The following is a 13582-nucleotide window of genomic DNA, read 5'->3' on the forward strand; positions in this document are numbered from 1 at the left end:
AACCAGTTTCGTGGGAACTCATTAACCAGTTTCGGGAAAACGTCCACCAAAGGCGGGGAAAGCATCAACCAACGGCGGGGAAGCCATTGTCCAACAGACGGGAGCACATTAAGCAGCTGCCCTTAGTATCAGGAGCAGCGGGGATCAGAGTAAGCAACAGCCGGGAAAAGATCAGCCAACCGCGGGGGAACTCATTAACCAGTTTCGTGGGAACTCATTAACCAGTTTCGGGAAAACTTTCACCAAAGGCGGGGAAAACATGCACCAACGGCGGGGAAGCCATTGTCCAACAGGGGGGAGTACATTAAGCAGCTGCCCTTAGTATCAGGAGCAGCGGGGTACAAATGAACCAGCAGCGGGGAAAACAACTCCGTGGGAACTCATTAACCAGTTTCGTGGGAACTCATTAACCAGTTTCGGGAAAACGTCCACCCAAAGGCGGGGAAGGCATCAGCCAACGGCGGGGAAGCCATTGTCCAACAGTGGGGAGCACATTAAGCAGCTGCCCTTAGTATCAGGAGCAGCGGGGATCAGATTAAGCAACAGCCGGGAAAAGATCAAACAACCGCGGGGGAACTCATTAACCAGTTCCGTGGGAACTCATTAACCAGTTTCGTGGGAACTCATTAACCAGTTTCGGGAAAACCTCCACCAAAGGCGGGGAAAGCATGAACCAACGGCGGGGAAGCCACTGTCCAACAGGGGGGAGCACATTAAGCAGCTGCCCTTAGTATCAGGAGCAGCGGGGTACAAATGAACCAGCAGCGGGGAAAGCAACTTCGTGGGAACTCATTAACCAGTTTCGGGGGAACTCATTAACCAGTTTCGGGAAAACGTCCACCAGAGGCGGGGAAAACATCAACCAACGGCGGGGAAGCCATTGTCCAACAGTGGGGAGCACATTAAGCAGCTGCCCTTAGTCTCAGGAGCAGCGGGGATCAGATTAAGCAACAGCCGGGAAAAGATCAAACAACCGCGGGGGAACTCATTAACCAGTTCCGTGGGAACTCATTAACCAGTTTCCTGGGAACTCATTAACCAGTTTCGGGAAAACCTCCACCAAAGGCGGGGAAAGCATGAACCAACGGCGGGGAAGCCACTGTCCAACAGGGGGGAGCACATTAAGCAGCTGCCCTTAGTATCAGGAGCAGCGGGGTACAAATGAACCAGCAGCGGGGAAAGCAACTTCGTGGGAACTCATTAACCAGTTTCGTGGGAACTCATTAACCAGTTTCGGGAAAACATCAACCAGAGGCGGGGAAAGCATCAACCAACGGCGGGGAAGCCATTGTCCTACAGTGGGGAGCACATTAAGCAGCTGCCCTTAGTATCAGGAGCCGCGGGGATCAGATTAAGCAACAGCCGGGAAAAGATCAGCCAACCGCGGGGGAACTCATTAACCAGTTTCGTGGGAACTCATTAACCAGTTTCTGGGGAACTCATTAACCAGTTTCGGGAAATCCTCCACCAAAGGCGGGGAAAGCATCGACCAACGGCCGGGAAGCCTTTGTCCAACAGTGGGGAGCACATTAAGCAGCTGCCCTTAGTCTCAGGAGCAGCGGGGTACAAATGAACCAGCAGCGGGGAAAACAACTTCGTGGGAACTCATTAACCAGTTTCGTGGGAACTCATTAACCAGTTTCGGGAAAACATCCACCAGAGGCGGGGAAAGCATCAACCAACGGCGGGGAAGCCATTGTCCAACAGGGGGCAGTACATTAAGCAGCTGCCCTAAGTATCAGGAGCAGCGGGGATCAGATTAAGCAACAGCCGGGAAAAGATCAACCAACCGCGGGGGAACTCATTAACCAGTTTCGTGGGAACTCATTAACCAGTTTCGGGGGAACTCATTAACCAGTTTCGGGAAACCTTCCACCAAAGGCGGGGAAAACATCAACCAGCGGCGGGGAAGCCATTGTCCAACAGGCGGGAGCACATTAAGCAGCTGCCCTTAGTATCAGGAGCAGCGGGGTACAAATGAACCAGCAGCGGGGAAAACAGCTTCGTGGGAACTCATTAACCAGTTTCCAGGGAACTCATTAACCAGTTTCGTGGGAACTCATTAACCAGTTTCGGGAAAACGTCCAGCAAAGGCGGGGAAAACATGAACCAGCGGCGGGGAAGCCATTGTCCAACAGACGGGAGCACATTAAGCAGCTGCCCTTAGTATCAGGAGCAGCGGGGATCAGATTAAGCAACAGCCGGGAAAAGATCAACCAACCGCGGGGGAACTCATTAACCAGTTTCGTGGGAACTCATTAACCAGTTTCGGGAAAACATCCACCAAAGGCGGGGAAAACATGCACCAACGGCGGGGAAGCCATTGTCCAACAGGGGGGAGCACATTAAGCAGCTGCCCTTAGTATCAGGAGCAGCGGGGATCAGATTAAGCAACAGCCGGGAAAAGATCAGCCAACCGCGGGGGAACTCATTAACCAGTTTCGTGGGAACTCATTAACCAGTTTCGGGAAAACTTCCACCAAAGGCGGGGAAAACATGCACCAACGGCGGGGAAGCCATTGTCCAACAGGGGGGAGCACATTAAGCAGCTGCCCTTAGTATCAGGAGCAGCGGGGTACAAATGAACCAGCAGCGGGGAAAACAACTTCGTGGGAACTCATTAACCAGTTTCGTGGGAACTCATTAACCAGTTTCGTGGGAACTCATTAACCAGTTTCGGGAAAACATCAACCAAAGGCGGGGAAAACATCAAACAACGGCGGGGATGCCATTGTCCAACAGGGGGGAGCACATTAAGCAGCTGCCCTTAGTATCAGGAGCAGCGGGGATCAGATTAAGCAACAGCCGGGAAAAGATCAGGAAACCGCGGGGGAACTCATTAACCAGTTTCCTGGGAACTCATTAACCAGTTTCGTGGGAACTCATTAACCAGTTTCGGGAAAACTTCCACCAAAGGCGGGGAAAGCATCAACCAACGGCGGGGAAGCCTTTGTCCAACAGTGGGGAGCACATCAAGCAGCTGCCCTTAGTCTCAGGAGCAGCGGGGAACAGATTAAGCAACAGCCGGGAAAAGATCAGCCAACCGCGGGGGAACTCATTAACCAGTTTCCTGGGAACTCATTAACCAGTTTCGTGGGAACTCATTAACCAGTTTCGGGGAAACCTCCACCAAAGGCGGGGAAAACATGAACCAACGGCGGGGAAGCCATTGTCCAACAGGGGGGAGCACATTAAGCAGCTGCCCTTAGTATCAGGAGCATCGGTGCACAAATGAACCAGCAGCGGGGAAAACAGCTTCGTGGGAACTCATTAACCAGTTTCGTGGGAACTCATTAACCAGTTTCGGGAAAACATCAACCAGAGGCGGGGAAAACATGCACCAACGGCGGGGAAGCCATTGTCCAACAGGGGGGAGTACATTAAGCAGCTGCCCTTAGTATCAGGAGCAGCGGGGTACAAATGAACAAGCAGCGGGGAAAACAACTCCGTGGGAACTCATTAACCAGTTTCCTGGGAACTCATTAACCAGTTTCGGGAAACCTTCCACCAAAGGCGGGGAAAACATGCACCAACGGCGGGGAAGCCATTGTCCAACAGGGGGGAGCACATTAAGCAGCTGCCCTTAGTATCAGGAGCAGCGGGGTACAAATGAACAAGCAGCGGGGAAAACAACTCCGTGGGAACTCATTAACCAGTTTCCTGGGAACTCATTAACCAGTTTCGGGAAACCTTCCACCAAAGGCGGGGAAAACATGCACCAACGGCGGGGAAGCCATTGTCCAACAGGGGGGAGCACATTAAGCAGCTGCCCTTAGTATCAGGAGCAGCGGGGTACAAATGAACCAGCAGCGGGGAAAAAAACTCCGTGGGAACTCATTAACCAGTTTCGTGGGAACTCATTAACCAGTTTCGGGAAAACGTCCACCAATGGCGGGGAAAACATCAACCAGCGGCGGGGAAGCCATTGTCCTACAGTGGGGAGCACATTAAGCAGCTGCCCTTAGTATCAGGAGCCGCGGGGATCAGATTAAGCAACAGCCGGGAAAAGATCAGCCAACCGCGGGGGAACTCATTAACCAGTTTCCTGGGAACTCATTAACCAGTTTCTGGGGAACTCATTAACCAGTTTCGGGAAATCCTCCACCAAAGGCGGGGAAAGCATCGACCAACGGCGGGGAAGCCTTTGTCCAGCAGTGGGGAGCACATTAAGGAGCTGCCCTTAGTATCAGGAGCAGCGGGGTACAAATGAACAAGCAGCGGGGAAAACAACTCCGTGGGAACTCATTAACCAGTTTCGTGGGAACTCATTAACCAGTTTCGGGAAAACGTCCACCAAAGGCGGGGAAAACATCAACCAGCGGCGGGGAAGCCATTGTCCAACAGGGGGGAGCACATTAAGCAGCTGCCCTTAGTATCAGGAGCAGCGGGGTACAAATGAACCAGCAGCGGGGAAAACAACTTCGTGGGAACTCATTAACCAGTTTCGGGGGAACTCATTAACCAGTTTCGGGAAAACGTCCACCAAAGGCGGGGAAAACATCAACCAACGGCGGGGAAGCCATTGTCCAACAGGGGGGAGCACATTAAGCAGCTGCCCTTAGTATCAGGAGCAGCGGGGATCAGATTAAGCAACAGCCGGGAAAAGATCAACCAACCGCGGGGGAACTCATTAACCAGTTCCGTGGGAACTCATTAACCAGTTTCGTGGGAACTCATTAACCAGTTTCGGGAAAACGTCCACCAAAGGCGGGGAAAACATCAACCAACGGCGGGGAAGCCATTGTCCAACAGTGGGGAGCACATTAAGCAGCTGCCCTTAGTGTCAGGAGCAGCGGGGATCAGATTAAGCAACAGCCGGGAAAGGATCAGGAAACCGCGGGGGAACTCATTAACCAGTTTCGTGGGAACTCATTAACCAGTTTCGGGAAAAACTCCACCAAAGGCGGGGAAAGCATGAACCAACGGCCGGGAAGCCCTTGTCCAACAGTGGGGAGCACATTAAGTAGCTGCCCTTAGTATCAGGAGCAGCGGGGATCAGATTAAGTAACAGCCGGGAAAAGATCAGCCAACCGCGGGGGAACTCATTAACCAGTTTCGTGGGAACTCATTAACCAGTTTCGGGAATACTTCCACCAAAGGCGGGGAAAACATGAACCAACGGCGGGGAAGCCATTGTCCAACAGTGGGGAGCACATTAAGCAGCTGCCCTTAGTATCAGGAGCAGCGGGGTACAAATGAACCAGCAGCGGGGAAAACAGCTTCGTGGGAACTCATTAACCAGTTTCGTGGGAACTCATTAACCAGTTTCGTGGGAACTCATTAACCAGTTTCGGGAAAACTTCCACCAAAGGCGGGGAAAGCATCAACCAACGGCGGGGAAGCCATTGTCCAACCGGGCGGAGCACATTACGCAGCTGCCCTTAGTATCAGGAGCAGCGGGGATCAGATGAAGCAACAGCCGGGAAAAGATCAGCCAACCGCGGGGGAACTCATTAACCAGTTTCGTGGGAACTCATTAACCAGTTTCGGGAAAACCTCCACCAAAGGCGGGGAAAGCATGAACCAACGGCCGGGAAGCCCTTGTCCAACAGTGGGGAGCACATTAAGTAGCTGCCCTTAGTATCAGGAGCAGCGGGGATCAGATTAAGTAACAGCCGGGAAAAGATCAGCCAACCGCGGGGGAACTCATTAACCAGTTTCGTGGGAACTCATTAACCAGTTTCGGGAATACTTCCACCAAAGGCGGGGAAAACATGAACCAACGGCGGGGAAGCCATTGTCCAACAGTGGGGAGCACATTAAGCAGCTGCCCTTAGTATCAGGAGCAGCGGGGTACAAATGAACCAGCAGCGGGGAAAACAGCTTCGTGGGAACTCATTAACCAGTTTCGTGGGAACTCATTAACCAGTTTCGTGGGAACTCATTAACCAGTTTCGGGAAAACATCCACCAAAGGCGGGGAAAGCATCAACCAACGGCGGGGAAGCCATTGTCCAGCAGTGGGGAGCACATTAAGCAGCTGCCCTTAGTATCAGGAGCAGCGGGGTACAAATGAACAAGCAGCGGGGAAAACAACTCCGTGGGAACTCATTAACCAGTTTCCTGGGAACTCATTAACCAGTTTCGGGAAACCTTCCACCAAAGGCGGGGAAAACATGCACCAACGGCGGGGAAGCCATTGTCCAACAGGGGGGAGTACATTAAGCAGCTGCCCTTAGTATCAGGAGCAGCGGGGTACAAATGAACCAGCAGCGGGCAAAACAACTCCGTGGGAACTCATTAACCAGTTTCGTGGGAACTCATTAACCAGTTTCGGGAAACCTTCCACCAAAGGCGGGGAAAACATGAACCAACGGCGGGGAAGCCATTGTCCAACAGGGGGGAGCACATTAAGCAGCTGCCCTTAGTATCAGGAGCAGCGGGGTACAAATGAACCAGCAGCGGGGAAAACAGCTTCGTGGGAACTCATTAACCAGTTTCGTGGGAACTCATTAACCAGTTTCGGGGGAACTCATTAACCACTTTCGGGAAAACTTCCACCAAAGGCGGGGAAAACATGCACCAACGGCGGGGAAGCCATTGTCCAACAGGGGGGAGCACATTAAGCAGCTGCCCTTAATATCAGGAGCAGCGGGGATCAGATGAAGCAACAGCCGTGAAAAGAACAGCGAACCGCGGGGGAACTCATTAACCAGTTTCGTGGGAACTCATTAACCAGTTTCGGGAAAACTTCCACCAAAGGCTGGGAAAACATGCACCAACGGCGGGGAAGCCTTTGTCCAACAGGGGGGAGCACATTAAGCAGCTGCCCTTAGTATCAGGAGCAGCGGGGTACAAATGAACCAGCAGCGGGGAAAACAGCTTCGTGGGAACTCATTAACCAGTTTCGGGGGAACTCATTAACCAGTTTCGGGAAAACGTCCACCAAAGGCGGGGAAAACATCAACCAACGGCGGGGAAGCCATTGTCCAACAGGGGGGAGCACATTAAGCAGCTGCCCTTAGTATCAGGAGCAGCGGGGATCAGATTTAGCAGCAGCCGGGAAAAGATCAGGAAACCGCGGGGGAACTCATTAACCAGTTTCGTGGGAACTCATTAACCAGTTTCGTGGGAACTCATTAACCAGTTTCGGGAAAACATCCACCAGAGGCGGGGAAAGCATCAACCAACGGCGGGGAGGCCATTTTCCAACAGACGGGAGCACATTAAGCAGCTGCCCTTAGTATCAGGAGCAGCGGGGATCAGATGAAGCAACAGCCGTGAAAAGAACAGCCAACCGCGGGGGAACTCATTAACCAGTTTCGTGGGAACTCATTAACCAGTTTCGGGAAAACTTCAACCAGAGGCGGGGAAAGCATCAACCAACGGCGGGGAAGCCTTTGTCCAACAGGGGGGAGCACATTAAGCAGCTGCCCTTAGTATCAGGAGCAGCGGGGTACAAATGAACCAGCAGCGGGGAAAACAACTTCGTGGGAACTCATTAACCAGTTTCGTGGGAACTCATTAACCAGTTTCGGGAAAACATCCACCAAAGGCGGGGAAAGCATCAACCAACGGCGGCGAAGCCATTGTCCAACAGTGGGGAGCACATTAAGCAGCTGCCCTTAGTATCAGGAGCAGCGGGGATCAGATTAAGCAACAGCCGGGAAAAGATCAGCCAACCGCGGGGGAACTCATTAACCAGTTTCGTGGGAACTCATTAACCAGTTTCGTGGGAACTCATTAACCAGTTTCGGGAAAACGTCCACCAAAGGCGGGGAAAGCATCAACCAACGGCGGGGAAGCCATTGTCCAACAGACGGGAGCACATTAAGCAGCTGCCCTTAGTATCAGGAGCAGCGGGGATCAGAGTAAGCAACAGCCGGGAAAAGATCAGCCAACCGCGGGGGAACTCATTAACCAGTTTCGTGGGAACTCATTAACCAGTTTCGGGAAAACGTCCACCAATGGCGGGGAAAACATCAACCAGCGGCGGGGAAGCCATTGTCCAACAGGGGGGAGCACATTAAGCAGCTGCCCTTAGTATCAGGAGCAGCGGGGTACAAATGAACCAGCAGCGGGGAAAACAACTCCGTGGGAACTCATTAACCAGTTTCGTGGGAACTCATTAACCAGTTTCGGGAAAACGTCCACCAAAGGCGGGGAAAGCATCAGCCAACGGCGGGGAAGCCATTGTCCAACAGTGGGGAGCACATTAAGCAGCTGCCCTTAGTATCAGGAGCAGCGGGGATCAGATTAAGCAACAGCCGGGAAAAGATCAGCCAACCGCGGGGGAACTCATTAACCAGTTTCGTGGGAACTCATTAACCAGTTTCGTGGGAACTCATTAACCAGTTTCGGGAAAACGTCCACCAAAGGCGGGGAAAGCATCAACCAACGGCGGGGAAGCCATTGTCCAACAGACGGGAGCACATTAAGCAGCTGCCCTTAGTATCAGGAGCAGCGGGGATCAGAGTAAGCAACAGCCGGGAAAAGATCAGCCAACCGCGGGGGAACTCATTAACCAGTTTCGTGGGAACTCATTAACCAGTTTCGGGAAAACTTTCACCAAAGGCGGGGAAAACATGCACCAACGGCGGGGAAGCCATTGTCCAACAGGGGGGAGTACATTAAGCAGCTGCCCTTAGTATCAGGAGCAGCGGGGTACAAATGAACCAGCAGCGGGGAAAACAACTCCGTGGGAACTCATTAACCAGTTTCGTGGGAACTCATTAACCAGTTTCGGGAAAACGTCCACCCAAAGGCGGGGAAGGCATCAGCCAACGGCGGGGAAGCCATTGTCCAACAGTGGGGAGCACATTAAGCAGCTGCCCTTAGTATCAGGAGCAGCGGGGATCAGATTAAGCAACAGCCGGGAAAAGATCAAACAACCGCGGGGGAACTCATTAACCAGTTCCGTGGGAACTCATTAACCAGTTTCGTGGGAACTCATTAACCAGTTTCGGGAAAACCTCCACCAAAGGCGGGGAAAGCATGAACCAACGGCGGGGAAGCCACTGTCCAACAGGGGGGAGCACATTAAGCAGCTGCCCTTAGTATCAGGAGCAGCGGGGTACAAATGAACCAGCAGCGGGGAAAGCAACTTCGTGGGAACTCATTAACCAGTTTCGGGGGAACTCATTAACCAGTTTCGGGAAAACGTCCACCAGAGGCGGGGAAAACATCAACCAACGGCGGGGAAGCCATTGTCCAACAGTGGGGAGCACATTAAGCAGCTGCCCTTAGTCTCAGGAGCAGCGGGGATCAGATTAAGCAACAGCCGGGAAAAGATCAAACAACCGCGGGGGAACTCATTAACCAGTTCCGTGGGAACTCATTAACCAGTTTCCTGGGAACTCATTAACCAGTTTCGGGAAAACCTCCACCAAAGGCGGGGAAAGCATGAACCAACGGCGGGGAAGCCACTGTCCAACAGGGGGGAGCACATTAAGCAGCTGCCCTTAGTATCAGGAGCAGCGGGGTACAAATGAACCAGCAGCGGGGAAAGCAACTTCGTGGGAACTCATTAACCAGTTTCGTGGGAACTCATTAACCAGTTTCGGGAAAACATCAACCAGAGGCGGGGAAAGCATCAACCAACGGCGGGGAAGCCATTGTCCTACAGTGGGGAGCACATTAAGCAGCTGCCCTTAGTATCAGGAGCCGCGGGGATCAGATTAAGCAACAGCCGGGAAAAGATCAGCCAACCGCGGGGGAACTCATTAACCAGTTTCGTGGGAACTCATTAACCAGTTTCTGGGGAACTCATTAACCAGTTTCGGGAAATCCTCCACCAAAGGCGGGGAAAGCATCGACCAACGGCCGGGAAGCCTTTGTCCAACAGTGGGGAGCACATTAAGCAGCTGCCCTTAGTCTCAGGAGCAGCGGGGTACAAATGAACCAGCAGCGGGGAAAACAACTTCGTGGGAACTCATTAACCAGTTTCGTGGGAACTCATTAACCAGTTTCGGGAAAACATCCACCAGAGGCGGGGAAAGCATCAACCAACGGCGGGGAAGCCATTGTCCAACAGGGGGCAGTACATTAAGCAGCTGCCCTAAGTATCAGGAGCAGCGGGGATCAGATTAAGCAACAGCCGGGAAAAGATCAACCAACCGCGGGGGAACTCATTAACCAGTTTCGTGGGAACTCATTAACCAGTTTCGGGGGAACTCATTAACCAGTTTCGGGAAACCTTCCACCAAAGGCGGGGAAAACATCAACCAGCGGCGGGGAAGCCATTGTCCAACAGGCGGGAGCACATTAAGCAGCTGCCCTTAGTATCAGGAGCAGCGGGGTACAAATGAACCAGCAGCGGGGAAAACAGCTTCGTGGGAACTCATTAACCAGTTTCCAGGGAACTCATTAACCAGTTTCGTGGGAACTCATTAACCAGTTTCGGGAAAACGTCCAGCAAAGGCGGGGAAAACATGAACCAGCGGCGGGGAAGCCATTGTCCAACAGACGGGAGCACATTAAGCAGCTGCCCTTAGTATCAGGAGCAGCGGGGATCAGATTAAGCAACAGCCGGGAAAAGATCAACCAACCGCGGGGGAACTCATTAACCAGTTTCGTGGGAACTCATTAACCAGTTTCGGGAAAACATCCACCAAAGGCGGGGAAAACATGCACCAACGGCGGGGAAGCCATTGTCCAACAGGGGGGAGCACATTAAGCAGCTGCCCTTAGTATCAGGAGCAGCGGGGATCAGATTAAGCAACAGCCGGGAAAAGATCAGCCAACCGCGGGGGAACTCATTAACCAGTTTCGTGGGAACTCATTAACCAGTTTCGGGAAAACTTCCACCAAAGGCGGGGAAAACATGCACCAACGGCGGGGAAGCCATTGTCCAACAGGGGGGAGCACATTAAGCAGCTGCCCTTAGTATCAGGAGCAGCGGGGTACAAATGAACCAGCAGCGGGGAAAACAACTTCGTGGGAACTCATTAACCAGTTTCGTGGGAACTCATTAACCAGTTTCGTGGGAACTCATTAACCAGTTTCGGGAAAACATCAACCAAAGGCGGGGAAAACATCAAACAACGGCGGGGATGCCATTGTCCAACAGGGGGGAGCACATTAAGCAGCTGCCCTTAGTATCAGGAGCAGCGGGGATCAGATTAAGCAACAGCCGGGAAAAGATCAGGAAACCGCGGGGGAACTCATTAACCAGTTTCCTGGGAACTCATTAACCAGTTTCGTGGGAACTCATTAACCAGTTTCGGGAAAACTTCCACCAAAGGCGGGGAAAGCATCAACCAACGGCGGGGAAGCCTTTGTCCAACAGTGGGGAGCACATCAAGCAGCTGCCCTTAGTCTCAGGAGCAGCGGGGAACAGATTAAGCAACAGCCGGGAAAAGATCAGCCAACCGCGGGGGAACTCATTAACCAGTTTCCTGGGAACTCATTAACCAGTTTCGTGGGAACTCATTAACCAGTTTCGGGGAAACCTCCACCAAAGGCGGGGAAAACATGAACCAACGGCGGGGAAGCCATTGTCCAACAGGGGGGAGCACATTAAGCAGCTGCCCTTAGTATCAGGAGCATCGGTGCACAAATGAACCAGCAGCGGGGAAAACAGCTTCGTGGGAACTCATTAACCAGTTTCGTGGGAACTCATTAACCAGTTTCGGGAAAACATCAACCAGAGGCGGGGAAAACATGCACCAACGGCGGGGAAGCCATTGTCCAACAGGGGGGAGTACATTAAGCAGCTGCCCTTAGTATCAGGAGCAGCGGGGTACAAATGAACAAGCAGCGGGGAAAACAACTCCGTGGGAACTCATTAACCAGTTTCCTGGGAACTCATTAACCAGTTTCGGGAAACCTTCCACCAAAGGCGGGGAAAACATGCACCAACGGCGGGGAAGCCATTGTCCAACAGGGGGGAGCACATTAAGCAGCTGCCCTTAGTATCAGGAGCAGCGGGGTACAAATGAACAAGCAGCGGGGAAAACAACTCCGTGGGAACTCATTAACCAGTTTCCTGGGAACTCATTAACCAGTTTCGGGAAACCTTCCACCAAAGGCGGGGAAAACATGCACCAACGGCGGGGAAGCCATTGTCCAACAGGGGGGAGCACATTAAGCAGCTGCCCTTAGTATCAGGAGCAGCGGGGTACAAATGAACCAGCAGCGGGGAAAAAAACTCCGTGGGAACTCATTAACCAGTTTCGTGGGAACTCATTAACCAGTTTCGGGAAAACGTCCACCAATGGCGGGGAAAACATCAACCAGCGGCGGGGAAGCCATTGTCCTACAGTGGGGAGCACATTAAGCAGCTGCCCTTAGTATCAGGAGCCGCGGGGATCAGATTAAGCAACAGCCGGGAAAAGATCAGCCAACCGCGGGGGAACTCATTAACCAGTTTCCTGGGAACTCATTAACCAGTTTCTGGGGAACTCATTAACCAGTTTCGGGAAATCCTCCACCAAAGGCGGGGAAAGCATCGACCAACGGCGGGGAAGCCTTTGTCCAGCAGTGGGGAGCACATTAAGGAGCTGCCCTTAGTATCAGGAGCAGCGGGGTACAAATGAACAAGCAGCGGGGAAAACAACTCCGTGGGAACTCATTAACCAGTTTCGTGGGAACTCATTAACCAGTTTCGGGAAAACGTCCACCAAAGGCGGGGAAAACATCAACCAGCGGCGGGGAAGCCATTGTCCAACAGGGGGGAGCACATTAAGCAGCTGCCCTTAGTATCAGGAGCAGCGGGGTACAAATGAACCAGCAGCGGGGAAAACAACTTCGTGGGAACTCATTAACCAGTTTCGGGGGAACTCATTAACCAGTTTCGGGAAAACGTCCACCAAAGGCGGGGAAAACATCAACCAACGGCGGGGAAGCCATTGTCCAACAGGGGGGAGCACATTAAGCAGCTGCCCTTAGTATCAGGAGCAGCGGGGATCAGATTAAGCAACAGCCGGGAAAAGATCAACCAACCGCGGGGGAACTCATTAACCAGTTCCGTGGGAACTCATTAACCAGTTTCGTGGGAACTCATTAACCAGTTTCGGGAAAACGTCCACCAAAGGCGGGGAAAACATCAACCAACGGCGGGGAAGCCATTGTCCAACAGTGGGGAGCACATTAAGCAGCTGCCCTTAGTGTCAGGAGCAGCGGGGATCAGATTAAGCAACAGCCGGGAAAGGATCAGGAAACCGCGGGGGAACTCATTAACCAGTTTCGTGGGAACTCATTAACCAGTTTCGGGAAAAACTCCACCAAAGGCGGGGAAAGCATGAACCAACGGCCGGGAAGCCCTTGTCCAACAGTGGGGAGCACATTAAGTAGCTGCCCTTAGTATCAGGAGCAGCGGGGATCAGATTAAGTAACAGCCGGGAAAAGATCAGCCAACCGCGGGGGAACTCATTAACCAGTTTCGTGGGAACTCATTAACCAGTTTCGGGAATACTTCCACCAAAGGCGGGGAAAACATGAACCAACGGCGGGGAAGCCATTGTCCAACAGTGGGGAGCACATTAAGCAGCTGCCCTTAGTATCAGGAGCAGCGGGGTACAAATGAACCAGCAGCGGGGAAAACAGCTTCGTGGGAACTCATTAACCAGTTTCGTGGGAACTCATTAACCAGTTTCGTGGGAACTCATTAACCAGTTTCGGGAAAACTTCCACCAAAGGCGGGG

The sequence above is a fragment of the Mustelus asterias genome, unplaced genomic scaffold (genome assembly GCF_964213995.1).
Source record: "Mustelus asterias unplaced genomic scaffold, sMusAst1.hap1.1 HAP1_SCAFFOLD_2749, whole genome shotgun sequence".
NCBI classification, from domain to species: domain Eukaryota; kingdom Metazoa; phylum Chordata; class Chondrichthyes; order Carcharhiniformes; family Triakidae; genus Mustelus; species Mustelus asterias.